Raw genomic sequence first — 20,522 nt, 5'->3', positions numbered from 1 at the left:
GTGGGCACGGGAGATGTCGAGACCAAGCGGGAACAGACCCACAGCTCCAGCCCGGGCGCCAGGCTGACTCAGGACAGCTGCTCCAAAGTTGATTTTGCCAAAGACTCCGAGCTGTTGCGCTGTAATTGATGCACGTCAGACATGAGCCAAACTCAACATCTGTGAAACAGCAGATGAAAGGCACCCCACAGGGAGGGGAGCCCCAGGGAACCCCCCGGGGAGCCCCCCGCTCCTCCAGCCAGCTGGACACCGTGTGCGGGCGGTCCTGGGATGGGCTTTGCGAAACGCTGCTGGCGAGGGGCTGCCAGCAAACCGAGGGCTTAGAAATGCTGCGCTGATGCCACGCGGCTGCAACAACCCGGGTCGGGTGCAGGCGAGGGATGTAAACGCAGGCTGTGGGCTTGCCCGAAACCCCAAAGCCCAGGACCGGCAATCCTCATTGAGAATTTGGGAGAGGGATCTGTGGGAGACTGGTGCTTCCACTGCAGATACACAAAGGTTAAATAACCCTTGCAGAGGCTGAACCGGGAATGTCTCGCATACTCCAGCTCTCGGCTAGACCCAGCAGCTCTATGCTCTGCTCCAGTGATGCACAGGGAGCGGGATGCTGGTGATCCAGGAGGACAGAGCTGATCCTGGAGCGGGACTGGTCATGGACCTGGTTGGTGCTTAGTGGCTGCACGGAGCCACCGGCAAGAGGCCAGGAGGCTGCACCTCTGCCACCACCATCCACCGCATCCTCACTGCCACCTGCCGCCAGATTCAAACCATTCACACACGATACGGATGCACACAGAATCAATGGAGAAATACTAAAGCTTGCTGGGTAAATCAAAGAAACAGCCCTCAGATGCAGGAAGCACCAAGCATTTGCCACCTTTTGGCAATTCTGCAGCCAGTTCTGCAGAGCTACAAGCACACAGAAGACCAGGATGCTGCGGTGGGGATAACTCCCCTCCACACAGCAGAGACTGGAAACACCGTGGGCTTCCAGATTTGTTGGATGGGTTCACGCAAACACAGAGAGAAGATTCACAGCAGCGAACAGCGGTATATCAGGGTGTGAAAACACAACTGTTTCCCAGGCAGCTGAGCATCCACAGATGTTTTCGAGGGAGCAGTGCAGACCAACTAACCTTTCAATTTTTGGGAGCAGCAGTCTTACAAAATTGTGCCTGTAGGGTGTAACGGAGATGTTTTTAGAACCAAAGAGTGAATTTATAGTTCCTGGTTAACTACAGCCGGCCAGCGGGATGGGACTGCAGCACGCGCAGCCTCCAGGGCCTCTCCCCTTTGCACACCAAGCCGGTGACCACAAGCTACGGAAACAGATCCAACCGGCGGAAGAGGTAGCAAAGCCACAGCTTTCCCTTCCGAGGGGACAGGAGGAGTTGGGAGGGAGGGAGGGAGGCGGCAAAGCCGGGGCTGGATGCAAACCCAGCATGGCCCAGGCACTGCTGCTTTCTTCAGCTGCCCAGTCAGAGCCATCACAGGATCCCCCGATGCCGAATGCAGCGGGTCCGTGCTGGTCCCACAGGGATGTGCGGGTACCAGGGAATGCAAGGGACGGCTCGGTCCAAGACTGGGGGGCAGCCAGCACCCCAGAGGAGGGCTCAGCCTGGCGCGCAGAGCCACTGCCAGAGACCCTGCAGCACAAAACTGTAACTAAGGGACATTTCTATTATTCAATTGCAATCATCTGCGCCCGGCTGGCACAGCCAGGCCTGAGCTGGAGCCTGTCCCTCGCTTCCCTGGGCGCCAGGCTATGGTTTCAGGCTGGCAGGCAGCCCAGGCCCACCTACCAACCGGTTACATTTCCTTCTCGGCTTGCATTTCCACCTGGGTGCAAACAAACACAACCTAGAAATAGCAGAGGATGCTTAACTACACTTCGTTAGACCGAATCCACCCAAGAGCTGTCAGAGAGGTGGCCAGGTGCCTCCTGAGCACACAAGATGCTCCAGGCTTGAAGCCTTTTACTCACACAGGGACCTGGATCCATTTTCAGAGATCGAAAAAAGGAGGCAGCAATTCCTGCTCTGGAGCGAGCACCTCAGTAGGCGACCAGGCAGGGCCACAGTGCCGAACCACAGGCACAAGCCACGGGCACGCACCACGCACAGCTGTGGAGGTCGAGCCATCCCCACTCACCACGTGCGCTTCCGCTCACTGCGCGCTTCCCCTCCCCGCTCCGGAAATGGTCCTCTGCGGCTCACAGTCGGTCCCTGGCTCTTTCATTTACAAGAGATGGATGCTCCAGTGCTCCCTGTCACCGCTTCCCTTCCCAGCTTAACCCTCCGGCTACCGCAGGGTCTGGTCACGGGCGTTTCCAGGCTGGGATGCAGCGAGCTCGTCCCAGAGGTCAAACCACGGTGTCACCTCTGCCTGGACGTGACCTCGAGTGCTCGCAAACTGCTGCCTGCGAGCTCAGGAGCAAGCCCCCGTGGCACCTCAGCGTACCCCAGGTATGGGGTGAGGCCGACCACCGCCCTTCCCCGGCTCAGACACGTGCCAGCCCTTGCGGCGCAGCCGGCAGTCGTACATCCTCATTTCTCCAACCACGTGAGGCAGCAGCTCTAAACCACTTACAGAGACCTGCAAGAAGCTGTTACGCTGTTCTCCTCCTGTTCCCCCAGAGAAGTTTAAAAAGAAGATGATCGTAAACAACCCCAAGTCTTGCCTGCTCCGGTCTTGCAAACCGAGCCCCGAGCCTCGGGTACACGGAGGTCTCTGGGCAGGCAGATCCAATGGTCTCGCTCCATAAGCGGCTTCCCCCAAAGGTGGAGCGAGAGCTGACCCCGAGACCAGCCCTGTCTCGCTGGGGACAACTGTGTCACAGGGCAACTCTCCTGCACACCCATGCCAGCAAAAGCTACTCCATCAACCAGCCCCATGCAGCAAAACGCCAGCGGCCAGCGCAGCCCTTTGTCCCCGCAGCCAGGCTCGGGGTGCCCGTGCCCAGGGGGGTCCGAGGCCCCCCACAAAGCTGATTCCCTGGTGGGTCTGGAGAGGGGACCCCCTCCTGACCCCCTGTCCACCCTGAGCGAAGGTGTTCAGCGCAGGAGGGACGTAGAGATCCCTCCCAGCCCCTGGGCAAGAGAAAGCACCTCTCGCCCCTGTCACCGCTTCTCTGCAGAGCTCTCTGCTTTGAAAACAAAGAGGCAGGCAGCGCTCCGCAAACTCGGCTTGCCCAAAAAAGCGTTGCAGGGGGAATGCGTCCCGCCGCAGGCCCCGCACGGGCACCTCGGCACAGGCACCTGGCAGGGCTGCGTGTGCCCAGAGCCGCCGTGCTTCGAGCCCGGGGCTGACCTCCCACGCCTGACGGAGTCACTGACTTCTGCAGCGACGGCAAAAAAATAAAAGTAAGCCAGCAGTGCCAGGGCTGCCAGCACCCCGAGGTACGGCGAGTTACCAGTACTCAAGGAGAGATTTATATCCGGGGGGGGGTTTAGTTTAGCTTTTTTAAAAATTTTTTTGGGGGGGGGGTATTTTTGGTTTGGTTTTTGAGGAGTAGGGGGGTTTTTTAGGTTCTTTTTTGTTGTTTTTTTTACGAAGGCCAACTGCGTCCCAGACGCCCCGAGAGCCCGTTTACGGGGGGCGGCAGGCACAGCGCAGGGGGTGCCCCCCCGGACACAGCCGCTATTCATCCCCGGACAATGCCGGCAGCGCGGCCAGGCGGCCGCCGAACAACGGCCCCTCTTGTGGGGCGCAGGGGCCAGAGGGGCCGGCCGGTGGCTGCGGGACGACCCCCCCCCCCCCCCGCCCCGTCGCACCCGGGTACCCCTGCCCCAGCACCCCCCCACCGCGCTCGGGTGCCTGTGCCCGGGGCCCTCCGTGGGAACCGGCGTCCCCCCCACCCCGCGTTCTCAGATCCTGCCCCAGACTAATTCACCCCCAAAAAAGCACTCTCCCCCCCCATCAGCCCACTCCCCCCTCCGCGGAGCCCCCGCCCCCGGGCACCGGCGACTCACCCGCGGCGGCGGCGGCTCCAGCAGCCGGCGGCTCCCGCCTCCTCCCGCGCTGCCCTCCGCCTCCTCCCCCATCGCCCTTCCTCCTCCTCCTCCTCCTCCCCCATCACCCTGCCTCCTCCTCCCCCACTGCCCTCCTCCCCCTCCAGCCCGGCCCGGGGGGGATGGAGCCTCTTCCCGGGAAGTTTGGTTCGCCCCGGGGCGGTTTCCATCCCCCAACAGCTACGAGCCTGCCCCGGGCCGGAGGAACGGGGCCGTGGGGGCGAGGGGGGGCGCGGCTCGTAGAGGTTAAGAGCGGGAAGGCTTTGGGGGCGATGTGCAGCAGCACGTCCCACGCCGTCCCTCCACCCGCGGTCACTCCCTGGCCCACGCAGGAGGTGCGGGGGGGGGGTCGGTGCTGGGGACTTCCACGGGGAAAGGGCGAGGCTGGCACAAACTCGGCAGTCCCACGCCGAGCAGACCCGCGGTCCATCCCGCTGCTCCAGGGACGAAGGGACAGGGACACATCCCTGACCCCAGCACAGCCCTTTTGGCACTCGCCAGCGCTGAAACTTGCCTTTTGCTTCCAAGCATCCTGAAATTCTCCCGGCAGAGACTGAAACCCACCTCCGGTGGGTGTTAACGCCGCTGACCGTGGGCTCGCTTTGCTCTGCAGCTGTTTGAAGACCCCTGGGCCACATCTCACATCTGCTGGGGACAAGACAGCAGCCTACACCCACCGACCTGGCTGCTTTTTAAAATCCTGTCAATTAAGCTGAATAAAGATATTATCTGTCTCCACAAGTCCTTCCTGCCTTATATCTTGAGCACCAGAACTTCACCACCACGTCTCTCGCACCAGCAGAAAGAAGAGCCCCAGCCGCAGGAGGGAAGCAGCGATGCACACGGGGCCGGGCAGGTGGGCTGCACCACCAGCACGAGGTGCTGGCCGGTCCTGGTGTGGGTCAAAGCCCCCTCGGTGCTGTTCGGTGACGGCCCTGGGCAGCAGGCGCAGAGAGCCCAGCAACGCCAGCACCGCCCAGGCTGCAGGGCCAGGAGCAGAAGGGGCTCGCTCTCGCTTCACGGCCATGCTGCAAAGCCAACCTGCCTCTTTTGGCCCCCTGGTTCTGACACAGTACTTTGACCTATCCTGTGATCTCGGGGCATTTCTTCCCCCAGCTCCCTGCAGCTCTCAGAAGATCTGCATTCTCAGAGAAAGGCCTGCAGGCAAAAAAAGGGTTAAGACAGATTCACACATTTGCAGTCCCCAATACCCAAAGGACTCCATTTCCCATGCACAGCCCACAAGCGAAGGGCTAGTACTTGTCCATCCTTTTTGACTTATCAGCATCACCAACCGCTGTCAAACTCCTGCTCCAGAGGCAAACCCTGCCACCCATGCCAGCCACGCCACAACCCGCCCTGCCACGCCACCCGTGGCTTTTGCGTGGCTGTCACCTCCCTTCTCCCCCTCCAGAACACCAGCAGCGGTGGCTCTTCCTCCACCCAGTGCAGCCGCCACGCGCCGGGCTCGCAGCATCTTCTCCCCGCAATGCCCAGCAAGGCTAGCGTGTGCTGCCCTGGAAACGATGGGTGCTCAGGGGGGCAAGACTTGCGGCCCCCCACTTCAGCAAGTGCCACAAATATCAATTTCTGAGAACCCTCCAGCCCAGCACCCAGGCAGGAAACCCAGCCTCAATCTGCTTACGCTGCAGCTGCGCGTAGCTTTCTGCTGGATTACACCACTTTTTATGACTTAATAAAGCTTTAACCCCTATCAATGGGCATTAGTGTTTTAATCTCCCTAATCTCCAGGAAAATCCAACGCTAGATGCCAAACTGGGCTTGCCCAAGTAGCAGCTGGGTCTGTTTGCAAGTCACTCCAGCCTTGCTTTAGCTGGAAAAAGGCAGGAGCAGAGCTGGAAAGCAGCTCAGCCTGGCTCTACAAAGCTCTGCTGTGCTCGCTCAGGTGCTGTGCTTGCACGGGGAATAAGGGAGGGATCTCAGGTGTGCGTGGGCTTTGCAGATGTGATCCACTCTTCATGTCCCTGCCGTTAAATTAACCACATCTGTAACATTGTGCAGGTGTTAAGCATCTAGCACAGGGTTCACTTGCCCAAACCAAAACCAGCAGCAGAGGGGTGAACACAGGGTGCTCAGCCACGTGAACAATGCCTCACTCCGCAGTGTTATTTTTTCACATTGAAAACATGGACATGTTTTAGTCTTGCCTGTGAGGAGGAGGGGGGGGGGGGGGGGGAACTTATATAAAAGTTCCCCCCTTGGTCATTGAAGCTCTACAATGGAGCAGGATGGGAGCTCATACTGTGTACAAGTTGTTTTTCAGATTAATTTGTAGAAAATATTTTGTTTCAACTCTTATCTCATCCTTCCTAGAAATGACCTAAGGTGGGGGAGCGAGCAGCTCAGAAGGACAATGAAGTGGCATCCTTGGCCTTAAAGCAAGTAAGTACACTGGGCTTTGGTAACCATGTTTGTTCTCATGAAGGCTTTCAGGTGGCTTTGGGGCTGTTTGCACAGAGGAGGCACTCGCAGAGTGACAAACAGCCACCTTTGAGATTTGTTACTACAGGAGCATCGCTATTCTTGCAAGGAGAGCAGGGCCCTGCCGTACTTGTTCTCCCACTGCTCACAAGCAGGACTGACCGGCGGAGGAAGGAAGCAGCCTTACCCCTACGGTGCAGATGAACAGGAGAAGGATTAAGTGACTCGCCCAGGGTTACGCAGAAAACTTACAGCAGAGCCAAGAACTGGATCCAAATCCCCTATTCACAGTTTTAAAATCACAAAGTCATTTTTCCTCTCTTTCAAAAAATAACAAGGGGAGCAATTCTAGCGAGGCCCTCTTGCTGTTGTAAGTAGCACCAAGGGATTTGAACTAACTACATACAGATCCAGTTCTCAGTCTTGCAACTAATCCAAAATAATAAGGAAGGCTCCTGCCTGCCTTATGCAGTCCTATCTGTACTACTTTATCTGACTTCTTTGCAGGTGAAAGCAGATCCCCGTGTCACGGTCACACTGCACAGGGCAGTGAGGTTGAGTCCCCGTGTTAGCACAGGGCTGGTAGGGCTCAGTGGAGACAGTGGTCCACAGGTGGTCCAGCACTGAAGCTCAGGAAAGGTTGAGAGGCAGCAGAAGGAGCAGATCACCAGTGGTGGCTTCCATAGTACCTGAGTTTTGGGGAAAATCCCAGCCACTGACCTTTACCTTGCACCAGAAAACTGCCCAACGGCAGGGCTGTTCCCCGGCCACGCCAGCCCTGCTCCACCCCAGCAGCACCGCAGCTCTCCCCTATGCCGGGCAATGCTCTGCCCTTGGCCAGCGTGTACTCCAACTCCAACCATAGATCCCCAGCTTTGAGGAATAACCAAGATCTGCAAACGAAGACAGCTTCACCAGGACTAATCAGCCTGCGGGGGAGACCTGCAGGGCTGCCAACAAACATGCTTCACCCCACGCTGCCAACTCTAAGACAACATCAAATCCCTTGAGCACACGGAGCATGAGCAGGACATCTTCTCTCACAGGAATGCTGAAGGGACATTTCCAATTTGTACTGCACCGCACCAATCCCCAGTTAAAAATGCACCATTAGGGCTTAGTAAATAATTTTTACTGTTTTAATAGTGCAGCAGTGCTGACCACCTGCAAGTCCCCAATGACTTCAACGGATAGCTGGAAATCCTGCCAGCTGTATTTATAATCTCAGATCAATAGCAGAATGAAAAGCACATCCAGAGACCTTGGTAAAGCACCAGCAATCTCAGCGGAAGGCAGTATGACCGAGAAAGGGACATGGGCTTGCAGACCACAAGACCAAAATTTAATTTTTTAAACACTGAAAGAGACACCATTACTTCTAGCAGGAGCAGAAAGGATCCCCCATTACCAGGTACATCTAAAACCAACCCCAACACTCTTCTAAGAGCCTGGCTGCAGGTCTGCAGGTGTTACCACCCAGGAAGGGCTCTGGCAAGTAGCCACAGTGGTCCCTTCTGAACGTGCAGGGTAACTCTCCAGAAGGTCTGTAATGGTAAGACCTACAGAATGATGATAATTCTTCCCTTCTGGCTGTACTGGACTCCCAAGTCTATAGATGATGTTGATTTTTTTCTTTCAAGCTACCTGGATTTTGGCATCGAGTAGCTTCTCTGAGCAGCCCATGTCAGAGACATCTCTGCAAGTATCACAGTGGTTCCTTCATAAAAGGAGTTATTTGGTGGCTTAAATCTCCCTAGACAGAGACAGCAGTGGAGCAGCAAGTACCACAGGGTGCAGGCGCTGCCGGGAGCATCTTGGGGCCCCGCAGGCTTCATCATGCAGAGCAGGGACGTCCTGAGCCAGCACAGGGAGCAACCACCACCAACCCCTCCGTGCCTTGGCTGGGAGCAGGCAGCAGAGCCTGCCAGCATCATTGGACCGTGGCCGTTTTGTTGAACTCATGTTACACATGGCATCAGGACTGATCCTGCTCCCACCGCACCGAAAACCAGGGGTTCCTCCAGCCGGACACCTCCAGCCTGCTCCCATTTTCCAGGAGGGAAGGAAGGAAGGAATTATTTCACACACTGCCACCAGCCAGCGTGCACAGCTGGCATCGTGTCCTTGGTGTGAGTCACCCCGCTCCCCAGGGAGGCTGTGCCTCACTTCCCAGCATAGCATCCCACTCCCCAGGGAGGCCGTGCCTCGCTTCCCAGTGTCGCATCCCAGCAGTGCCCCTGCAGTAGCCTCCCTTCCTCCGGCACATTTCTTCTGCAGAGGATCTGCGGTGTCTGCTCACTTGAGCAGGCAAGGCAGGAGGCTCCTTGCCATGCTGGAGCAATCCATCATTTTCCAGAAGGGAATGGGCTTTGCTAGGAAGCCACTCCGGGGTCACGAATATTTGGAAAAAGCAAGAAAAAAAATTCCTCCCAACATCCCCCACCCTTGCAGGGGTTTGGCCACTGATGTGCCGGTTCGGACAGACGCAAAGCACACTCAGCATCTTCCAGGCAACTCCCCCCATGCTGCAGCTCTGAGCACGGGTTTTGCTCGGCAGGGACTGGTCTGCCTTGGCACCGAAACACTGCAGCTCAAGAGTCATCAGGACAGCTCTGCAGATGGCACAGCTTGGCCCTGCCAAAGGAAATCCACCTTGCTCTTTCGGCTTCTGCCTTTTCTTTAGGAGCAACCCTCATCCCTCCTCCTCAAGGGCACTGTCTACTCCCCATAAACGCCCAGCCAGACTATTGCAAAGGACAAATTATCCTCAAAAGGGTAAAGCAAAGTCCTCTGTACATCACCCCAGCAGCATCCCAGTGCCATGCTCCACCAAAGCCCGTATGCTGCCCTGTGGAGAGAGGGGTGGACAGACAGACCCTCTGTGGGTCTCGCATGCCAAAGGGCACCTCGCAGGGCTCCAGCGCTCCTCCACTGCTGCCTCTGTTTCTCTCACCACCAGCAGCACAGTCAAAGCAGAGTCAGCAGCAGGGGCAGAGAATGAGTTTGGTGAAAATAAATCACCTTTACAAGGGAATGGTATGGAGTGACAAATTCAGCCGCCTGCGTCACCCCACAGCTCAAGCAAACTTGCACAAGTAGTTTAAACTCTGTTTCACCCCAAAGTGGCACCTCCTTTCTAGATGGGGAGATGTCCAGGCAGTGGCAAGGGGATACTTCAGTGTTGCCCAGGCAGTGACATCCCTGGGAGTCACAGCATCCACCTGGTACAAACCAAGGTGCAAAGTGGGTGCTGGGGTGTCCTGAGGGTCCCTGCAGACCTTCTGCACATACATGCTCATCACCAGCAGTGCGATGGATACGCTTCTGTGCAAGCTGCGCATAAAGGGCCTTTCTCCATCCTTTGTGTGCTTCCCCTTTTAAACCTATAAATTCCCTTTGGAGGTAAAGAAAGAATTTAGGGCACCCTAACCTTGAAAAGAAGGAAAACTCCATTCAAGCTGCCAAGCTGCCGGGCTGTCTCCTGCAGCTTAATTAATAGCAACCCATCCCCAGCAAGCTGCTTGCAGCGCCAGCTGTCTCCTCTGATGGAGGTGCTTTTCTACGAATAATAGTGCTTTGTATTTTGATGGGGAAAGGTCAGGAGGATGGGGGGGAGGAGGAGGATGGGGAGAGGGAGGGAAACGCGTTGCTTCCCTGCAGCTCCTGGTGCCGTGAGCAAGTCCCACTCAGTCCCCATCTGTTCCTGGGGTCAGATCTGGGAGATGACAGCACCCCTCCATCAGCCTTGGGGTGATCACGTCCTAACACTCAGTGGAGCAGAGGGGCATGGGGAGAATTCAGACCTGTGGTCTGCAAGCCCACCACTGCCAGGAGGCCTGGCGAGCTCCTCCTGGTGCCACTTTGACATGGTCCAGGACCCCCTGCGGGGAAATCCCTGCTCTGCTCTTATCAGGAGCTGCCTTGATAACAGCACAGGATCCATGCTGCAGGCAGCCGGTGCTGGGTGCCCCTGGCCACCAGGAAGGGACGGTTCCTGCTGCCATTTGGCTTTTGCATAAATAAATAAACCAAGCTGAGGCAATGCGGATGAATCCAAGGTGATGTAGCAATACAGCACAGTGGAGGAAAAAAGGTGAAATGGACCCAAGCCCTGGGTATGCGGCATGAGGTGCCAACAGCCACCAGTCCCCAGGGCACAGCCATGAGATCACCTTCATTTCTGCTCGGCCACAGCAGATTAGAGCCAAGCACCAAGTATGAAACCAAGCTACCTCCTCAGACCTTGGGCAAGGGAGCCAAGGGCTTCCCTGGAGCCATACGGGCCCCTTCTGCCTGCAATTGCCCTGCTGCTGGCTGGTAATTAAGTCCTCCAGCTCTCCTGACAAAACGATGCTCCAGCTCCCAGCCCAGTGCCAGCGCCTGGCTGGGCACCACTGACACAGTAATTGCTCTCCAAGCAGCACACAAGCAGCTCTCCCATTCTCGCCAGCTGGCCTGGCCTCTGCACTCACTGTGACTTTTGTCCCCTCCCTGTCCCACCCATGCCCCTCTATGCCATCCAGGCAGCCTGGGGCTGCCCCAGCACGGAGAGGGCTCTGGTTCCAGTGCAGGACTGGGGTGCATCTCTCCTTCCACCAGTTTCTCTGGGGGAATAAAAAGAGAGAAAAAATGACAAAGAAAGGCAGCAGAAAGCAGCTTTAGGGCAGGTCCCCTACCCAGGCATCAAGGCTTTGCCACTTCAGCCCCCAGCTATGCAGGGGGAGGACACAGACTGCAGCGCCCCGGCTTCCACCCATGGCTGCCCGAGGAAAAGGTCCCCGTTGCTTAGCAAAGGGCCATTCATCACCAGGATTGTGTGGGACGAGAAAGGGTTAACCTGCTGCAGCTGGGCCAGAAATACCATCCAGGACAAAGAGAGACTTCATGTCACCCACATCCGCCCAGCGCAGAAGAAGGGGCCTTAATCCGATTTCCAAAGAAAATGTGGCTTTTACAGCTCCGCTTGACCAGGCCCCTCCAGCAAGTTTTGCATCCACGGCAAGTGTTAACCCAGTTTGGGAGGGGGCCAGAAAATGGGAAGAGAAATCACTTTTCCACAAGTTTGTGAGAAGGGAGAGCCGGGTGGAGGCGGTTGGACCCAGGCAGCGTGCCTGCAGCAGGACACTGGGGGATGCGGACTTCTTAGCCTAGCAAGGTCTGATGGCTCCAAAGCACCCCCAGAGCAAGCAGCCAGACCTCGGCATTCATTCTCACGTGATTTATCAGGGACTGGAGAAAGCACCACTGCCAAATTCCCACTGGGTGACGCTTGGCTGCACCCCACCGTAGCGATCACCGATAGCAATGACGGCACACGGGGAGGGACCCGTGAGCATCCCGACACTGCCCAGCATTTTGGGGACCACGTCTCAGGATGATGAGGGTGAGCCAGCATGAGCTGAAAAGCATCAGGGTGTTAACGGCAGAGCTCTGCCTCTTCCCCGCAAGGATGGGGACCCCAGGGAACAAAGCCAGGGATGCTGCTGGGAAGCAGATGGTGCTCACACCCACTACGGATGCAGACAAACCGTCTTTGCCTTCGTCTCCCAGCCGACACCCAGGCACACATCCCATGGTGCTGTGCCCCTCCCCACATTACCCCCGCAGCAAATGGGGTCTGCCAGTCTGGCCCCTCTGCCACGGCTCCGTCCCACCTCCCCGGCCCCATGCCCTTCTGTTACCTTGAAATGCCACATGCCCACTCCCTGTGGGATTTTCGGACAGGCACTCCTAGGATGCCACTGAGCTGTATTTGCAGGATTAACTCTTTCAGTCCAGTTTTTGTTGTTATTTTTTAACAAACGAGGTAGCTTTACCGTACGCTTCTCCACAAAGCGCCTACCAAATTTTAGAGATAAATAAAGTATAGTTGTATTCAGACGTAAAGTCACAGCACCCGGCAGGTGTAACCCCAGGAGAGCTGTCCTTCCCTTTCCCAGCCCAGCCTTTCCAGTGTACCTGAGAAAAGCTCAGACACATTACCCAAGGATCAACATCTCCAGCACGGGTTTCGCCCAGCCCCAGCGTAGCTTCGACAGGGCTGGATGTAGCATCACAGCCATACGGAAATCACAGCATTTAAAACCACAGGCTATAAAAATTCCACCGTGCTCGGAGAGAGGAAGTCTAGATTCCCCATGGAGAGGCGTCCAGGAACCACCGCTGCCGGGTTATTAGCCACCAAGCCATTAGACCCCACCACACCTGCATACCTCGAGCTATGGCTAGCATATACTAGCGAGGATATATGTACTTAATGGCTGTGAGGTCAAACACATTCAATATACCACCATCGAGCTACCCACGAGCCCCAGAGCCACACAGGTATTTTGCTCTCAACATGGAAACTCTTGGACTGCAACTACAAAAGCATGGAAAGGGTCACAGTTTCCAAGGCTATCGCGGTCCTCCATGTGCTCCAAACATATTTTTTCTACCCCAACATGTCCTTTTCTGCACTCAGGATGCCCTTACAGCAGGGCTGTAAGCAGGGCACACACCCTGGACAGCTGTACTCCTCCTGGATGCTGTATCCTACAATCTGGAATCACACCTGGATGGGGCAATCATGCTTAGGGGTTCATATGTAATCGCAATTCTTGCTTTTTTTTTTACAGGGTGGTGCCTGAGCCACCACTTGCCTCAAAACCAAAGCTCAGTGGAGCGTTGTCTGCACATGCAAATCTCCCATCACCAGGCCCAGGCCCACCTATCTTGCAGGGGAATTCAGTCAAACCAACCAACGGTCATTAGAACCAGGGAATCCAGGACCCTCAGCCAGCCCATCTCTAACAGCAGCGTAAAATCTCTTCCCACCCTAAAGCTGCACCACTGGTCTGCTCCATCTGCCACCCCCACCATCCACGGCAGTGGGAATTCAGTAAAATTAAGCAACTTGCTTAACACAAGGCATATTTAACCCAAAACTTGCCTGGTGCTACAGTGGGATGTTCCTGCGCTCCTCTGGTTCGTGCGTTCGTGCAAGTTCACCCTTGAAAGCAGTGGGAGCGAGCCCAGCGCGCTGTGCAGGGCCCGCAGCTGCTCAGCTCATGGAGGGCTGAACGTCTGTGGCTCCAAAGAGGGGTTTGGGGGTGAGGTGGAGTGACTTGCAATTTATGGAAGGGCAGACCCAACGCTCTGTCAGTGCCCTCTGGCCCTAAACTATGAAATCTCCAAGAAACCCTGTATAAACAGCTCGGTGTACACCGAAAGCCACGGCACGGCGCAGCAATATTGGCCCCATTGGAGCCCAGCTGCTCCCCCCGATCTGCCCTCACAGAGCCAGAGATGGACTCGGCCCCGAATACGTCAGCCCAGATCCATCCCGGATGCTTCTCCCCTGAATGAAGTGTGGTCACACCAGGGATGGATATAAAAAGCCTGATCTGAAATCCTCTGGCGTGAAGCCCTTCCTGCTCAGGGGCTGCCTGCAGGCAGGACCGGCGGGTCGCAGCACAGGCAGGAGCAGAACCCCCCGGCCCCCGGCTGCCTCTGAGGGGTGTAAAGGTGCCCAGTAACAGCGGGTCATCAGGGTACAAGGGGAAAAGAGCGATTCTTGTAGGCACACACCGCACACGGCCTGGGCTGCCCCTGCCCTGCACCCCCAGCCTCTGCCGGACTAAGGCACGCGAGGAAATCTGTGCACTTAGCAAGTCCAGAGGGTTCCCACTGTGTCACTTAAACATACACGTTCCCCATCTTCCACGATCACTGTGCAAACTGCCGTCACGACTGGCGAGGGAAGAATGAGGAGATACCGTTAAAATTATTTAAAAAAAAAACCAACAAAAAACAGCGGGGGGAGGGGGGGAAAGCAAGCTCCCCAGCTGGGACGGTTTGCACAGCCACAATGCCGCGACACGGCACGGAACCAAACTGCGGGCGGGGGAGCGCGGTGTCCGCACACAACACACCCACGCGAGACCGGAGCGCGGCGTGACCCGGCTGCCGCCCCCAGCCCCAGCCCCAGCCCGCCCGGCCGCCGCCTCTTCTCCTCCTCCCGCCGCGGGGCTGCGAGGGCTCCGCAGCCCCCGCTGCCTGCGGAGCCGGGCCCTGCACCCCCCCCCACCCCGGACACTCCCCCCCCGGTCACCCCCATCCCCGGGTCCCCCCATCCCCGCTCACTCACCCGGGCGGCCGCAGCTCCCGCGCGGGGCCGGGGCCGGAGGCGGCGGGGGGGGGGGGGGAGGGAGGGGGTTGGACAGGGCTGGTTCAAAAGAGCCAATTAAAGAGAAAAGCCGGGGGAGACGCTCTCGGGGCGGGGGGAGGCGAGTCTCGTTCTTCTTGGGCTGTCCCACGCGTGGGTAACCCGCGGAGCTGCTGGGGACAGCGAGCGGCCGGCACCCCCCACCCCCCCCATGGCGGGGCCGGGGGTTCCGGGGGCAAGAGCCCGAACATCTACCCTCCTGGAAGGGATCAGACCTCCCCTGGCAGGCAGCTGGGCATCCTCATCCCCCTACCTCTTTTTTTGGGGGTGGGTAGGGTGTCCCCAGGGCTGGGGGTGCCTCCAGCACACCCCGCAGCGCTTCCCCCCGGCGCAGGCAGGGACACGTTCCCCAGGCACAAGCTGCAGCTTGGGTTTGGGGGGTGCTGCGTGGGCAGGGTGGGTGAGAGGGAGGGAGAGCAGGATGCTGCTTTTGGGGAGCGCTTCCCACGCGGGCACTGAGAGCTACAGAAAAGGGCCGTGGAGAGGAGGATTCCGCTGCTGCCTCGTCGGTCTGGTGCCCTGCACCACCCACCAGTGCTCACAAGGATGCTCAAGACATGGGTGTTCCCCAGTGTTCATCAGGACAAGGGGCCATCAAACACCAGGAGGTTCTTTCCCCATCAGTTCACAACCAACTTCCAGAGCAGAAACCGAGGAGAGAGACAAGCACGGGCTGCCAGCCCTCCCTTACATCACCAGATGCGCTCACCACGATGCTACAGAAATGCGTTTCCCAGGGGAAATAACGCAAGAGTATCTCCGATGCAGCCAGCAAAGCTGATACAGCCACACGTTTGCCAAGCAGGTGAAGCTGCAGCAGCCCCTTCCCACTGCCTGCGCAGATGCAGACTACTACACGTGGCCCCCCTGGCTGGGACAGGGCTCCCAAATTCAGTACAGACCCTTTCACAGGCAGCACTCACCCTTGCTTGGCATCATCAGCAGCCAGGGTCCCTTTTCACTGCTGGGCTGCGGGAGCTGGGCGAAGGCAGCCTGCCCGCAGCGGGGTCCCAGCCCGCTGGGAGCTGACACCCCAGGGAATCCCCATTGCCTGGATCACGTCGGGGTTGCTGCTGTCCCATTTCACCCCCAGGACCCAGCACCGGCCGCTGTGACTCCCTCCTCCTGCTCCCTGCCTGCTCCAGCCCCAGCGCTGAAACACAGCCCAGCACATCCCCATCCCACGGCGAACTGGAGCAGGCAGCACAGCCGGCTCTGCCTCCTCCCTTAGCACAGGCCCTGACAAAGCGTGCCCCTGCGCCGATGCCTGCATCATGCCCCTGGTATTTTCCCCTTGCTAAGCCACTATTTTTCCCTTCCCTGCCCTGCAACCTCCCTTGCACTCATCGCACAGCCAGTGCTCCAACTTGCCTGCTCCACGATTCCCCTCTGACAAGGCTGGGGAGACCCCAGCACAGCCCTTGCCACAGCTTTTTATTCCCCGACGCTGGGGAGAGCTCAGGCAGAGAGACTTACTCAGCCAAGGATTACGAGGAGGACAATGCACGCTGCTCGGCGTCTGCAAGAGCCAAGGATGCTTCAGCACCTATTTCAGCTGCCGCCCCAGCGAATCTCCCCCCCAACACTCTGAAAAGTTTTGCTCAATTCCCTTCGTAAAGGTCTCGCAAAGCAAATCCCTCCTGGCTCTCTGCCTCCCTCACCACCAGACATGAAAAGCACTCGAGTTTCTCCCCGGGTAACGCGGGTAAAAGCCTTCAACATCAAAGGCATCACACAAGAGTTATCCCCCACCCCCTCTCCCATGCAGCAGTACTGGTGCTGCCTCCATTGAAAGCACAGCAGCCTCGGTGGTTAAGGCGCCGACTGCACTTGAGACATAGTTTTGAATTTTTTTTCTGTCTTGTTTTGTTTTGTTTTGTTTTTTTCTTTTTTTAAACTCAGCCACAGACTGGGGAACTTGGGGCAAATCTGAGCCAGGCTCTCCTTTGGGGGCAACGTGAATAGCATGGTGCTGATGGGGGTTTGCCCACTGTCTGATGTGTGGTCACCCGAGGAAAAGGGGAATAAAAATATTCCCTGTGCCAGTCCTGTCTGCTCATTGCCCAACATTAAAGGAAGCCACTAAGTGTCCTGGAGCAAAACCACAAGCACCCTCCGAGTGAGCAGATTCACACGCGTTTCTCAGCAGCCTCTGCGACTCCGTTCCTCCATCTGCAAGACAGAAACAACATCTCTCCCCCTTTGCGAAGCGCTTTGATATCTCTACAGCAAAGCAGGGCGAGGGAGGGGTGTTTACCTTCCCGGAAACAGGGAGCAGGATTTACACCCAAAACAACAACAGCCTCAGCACAAAATACCAGGCGAGAGGGAGTAGTTGCAGACGCAGCAGGAACGGCCGTGGATTCAGAAGATGAGGAGGACTAGAAAATAGCTTCAAACACCACAGGGATTTCAAAAAGTCATAGGACCACATGGTTTCTTGGCCCATTTAAGAGCGTTCTTCATCCCTTCAACCCACACAGCAGTTGTTCCTGCCAGATCACCGCCTGCCCGGGCTGCTAGGTTAATTTTATTGCTGGAACATTGAAACAACCTTCATTTGCAGGGGGGAGGTGGGAGGGCTCTGCCGTTTAACACTTGGCCGCGTTCATGCTGTGATTAATATCACCCGATGCACAGATACCAGATGTTCTTGGGGCAGGCTGGAGCGTATCCTAAATTGCACCAAGATGGAATTTTTGGGCAATTTTCAGGGAGTGCTGAGGGCAGGCACTAATGGGAGAGCGGAGATTTACACAGATATGCAAAAAAAAAAAAAAAAGCCCATGGGGTTATGGCACCGGTCATAACCCCTGGGCTGGTTGCAATGCCATGGGCTGCACTTTCTATAATAAACAGCTTGTCATTTTGGGGGCAATTACTCCAATTCCTGTTCTTCAGTGGGTCACAAGCCTCTGATTTCCATGTGTTCACAGCAAAAAAAGACTTCACTTTTGCCCCTGCCTCTGCTGCTCCCCTGGAGCTCCAGCTCCAAGAGGGACTTGCTAGTACAGGAACAGTAAACAAGGTTCAACCTCTCCAAGCTGCTTCCCTAGGGTCCCACTGCAAGCCCACTCCAAACCCTCCCAACCAAGTGCCCCACTCCATCAGCAGTTTCTCCCCACCCCTATGGAGCTGCCCGCTGGGAGGAGTGCCCCAGGGTCACCTACATGGGCATCTGTTTAATTAGAGCCAAATCCTATCGCGTTGGAGACGGGGTCATTCCAGCTTTTTGGAGACCACGCACTGCCCTGTCGTACAGCTGACCTCGATCAGGGCAACTTCTCCCGGCTCATTGCTGGGTGCAAGGTGATGGGGCGCATCTGCTCATGGCGAGTGGAGCCGAGACCGGTGACCTGTCCATCTCCAGTGTGACGCGACTCAACGCTTGCTCTAGGAGGGGAGCACCTCGCCGTGCCGAGTGGCCACGGAGCTGCATTTGTGGCAAAGTCTCTCTGCAGCTCACTGTGGCTCTGTGAGCACGGAGGGCTCAACTGGCAAATACTGAGGTCCAAGTCGGGAGGTAATTTGCTAGACCATCTTCAGCTTTGTAGAACTATGTGATGCCCAGAAACCTCACCACAGGATTTCAGAGACCTCTCTTCTCTTTGCATGGTTTCTTCCTGCTCATCCCACGTGTGGGCCATGGCTGATGTCCTCAGAAAATGAATTCAGGCAGTCTCAGGACCTGCTGGTTTTCTCTCTTCTCCTTTGCCTGGGTTTGGGAGCTTAGATCCGAGGTTTGGGTCATTCTCAGGTTCCCCAAACCAGGTCATCCCCACACTTACTACTTAACCAGAGATGGCCAGGCTGTGATTCGCACACCACTTTGACAGTGCTGGGTGCTGCTGATTACGTGACTGGTGGCAATCACTAGCACCGGTGTCACTGGGGCTCATATCATAGGAGACAAACGGGAAAATAAAAAGAGGGTCCAGTGCCTTCTGCCATAGACACGAAAAGCAGCAATGAAAAAGAGCATTTCCCTTCCCTGAAACTCCATTGCTCCCCGCTGCTGGAGTCAGACACGCTTGCTGCTGGCAGGGAAAGCACGGGAGCATGTGCGTGTCCATGGGTCTGGGCAGGAGCTGCAGCAACCGCAGGCGTGAGAAATCCCGCATCCCACGGGGCTGCCTTTTTGTTTCTACTGAAACGGTAAGGCCTGGCTGACACCTAAAGCCTGGCTGGGGGGTTTCATTAGAGCAGGAAGGAAGGGTAATCTCTCTGCAGGCTCCCAGTCCCTGCTATAAAGGACTTCACCCAAGCGAAGTCTCTTTCTGTCTCTCCTCCAGCTTTTCCCACCACAGAATCGTGTTGCGCATACAAAACCATCGCTGAATCGAGAATGTACACCCAGAAACCAAAAGTAAAAGTTCTCTCTTATTCACTTCTTTGAGCAAAGGTTAAATCCAACCAAATACATCAGCTTTCGCAGACAGGACGAGCATTTGGCAGCCAGCGGGAAGGAATGGGAACGTGGGAATTCCTCCTACGACTTGGCAACGGGCTCTTCCCCCGGCACGGGAGCTCTCTGGGGTCTGCTCAGCCTCCGCCAAGCTAAGGAAGTCCCTCATTCAAGTGCTCAGTAATCTCACAGGACATCCTGTAGCTCGAGGAGGAGTTTGCATGAGGGGCTGGATGGATTCAAGCTGCCTAACTGCTGGAGAGAGAAATAGGAAAGGGGAGGGGGGGGCAGACCCGGAGCTGGGATGTCCTAATCTGCTGTTTGGAGAAACACCTCTCTTCCTGCTGAATACAGAAGGTGTCCACGGCAAATTAGCTACCAAGTCGGCCATGCTAAGCTGTAACATGAGGTCTGCCTGCGATGGGCTCCATCACAACATGAAAGAAGCCACGCTAATATTTCCAAGGCCCTCCTTTTATACCTAGAGAGGTTAAAAAGCAGCGGGGCAGGGGAACAGGCACGTGATGGCCCACAGTCTGTGCGTGGTCCTCTCCTAGAAAAGCCTCTCCCCAGCGGGTGTTTGTGCCCCTGCCCACGCACACACGGCAAGGGGACGTGCCTGGCCCGGCCCCTGCGCGCTCCCAGCAGCAGCAGGACTCGGGCAAGCTGTGGCAAGTCAAGCTCTGCTGAAGGACACCTGGGTTTTGGGTGCAGCCACCGATGGTGTTGGACGTGCAATGCAAGCTTCTACCCCAGGTCCAAAATGCTCATGCTGGGCATCTTTGTCCAGCACCACCCCAACACCAAGGCAGGCCCTGAGGCTCTATAAAGACTAATAATGCCACTTCACTCCACCAGAGCTCTCAGGCTGCCAGCACAGCATCCAGCCCCTTCTTCCCCCATCCCAGCTACTCCTGTCATCCCACTCCCCATGACAGGGCAATTCCCAGGTTTTGATGCTCTTCCAGAATCAGGGTGATGCAGCAGTGCTGTGTTCAGAGACAGAGAAGAGCCAAGACATACATCCTAAAAGGTATTTAGGCACCTAATTCCAATTAGGCTGTAATGCTCCCCAAGAGATTTTGGTATATGTACAGAAGCACCAATATTTGAGAGACATTTAGGGGCAGACCTGCACCACAATCATACCAAGTGGGGAATGAAACACCTGGCACCTACACCCAGGTCTCACCATCACCACTCCACCCTACACAGCATTATGTATATGTAGACTGAGGCCAGCACTCAGGACCGAGAGCATGGTGTCCACATATGCGTGATGGAGGCCAGGAAGGCAGATGGTTGCATTTGCTGGGGAAGTGGAGACACCCAAATTAGTAGCTGCTACTGAATAAGCTCTCAATGGGTCATCAGGAACCATCACAGGAGCTGCTGGGGAGACAGTCACCTCTAAGAAAGCAGAGCTTGGCTTTAGGCATGAATAAAAGAAACATTTCTT

General features: G+C 56.6%; 1 protein-coding gene across 7 annotated transcripts in view; it reads right to left on the bottom strand.

Moving 5' to 3' along the window:
• SEPTIN9 (septin 9) overlaps positions 1–20,522 on the bottom strand; it is a 144,003-nt gene that overhangs the window by 24,315 nt on the left and 99,166 nt on the right. The window contains exon 1 of one of the 7 annotated variants that reach the window (XM_069798956.1): positions 14,581–14,599. The exons of 5 other annotated variants lie outside the window; for them this stretch is intronic. The gene's annotated coding sequence lies outside the window, so the exon portion shown is untranslated. Of the gene's footprint in view, positions 1–3,971; positions 3,991–14,580; positions 14,600–20,522 lie in introns of those variants that run through there. One more of the 7 variants, XM_069798953.1, reaches the window with a different exon arrangement.

Source organism: Haliaeetus albicilla, chromosome 12, assembly GCF_947461875.1.
Source record: "Haliaeetus albicilla chromosome 12, bHalAlb1.1, whole genome shotgun sequence".
In the NCBI taxonomy this organism is placed as follows: Eukaryota; Metazoa; Chordata; class Aves; order Accipitriformes; family Accipitridae; genus Haliaeetus; species Haliaeetus albicilla.
Note: the sequence above shows the minus strand (reverse complement) of the source record. Positions and strands in the feature narration are given on the sequence as shown.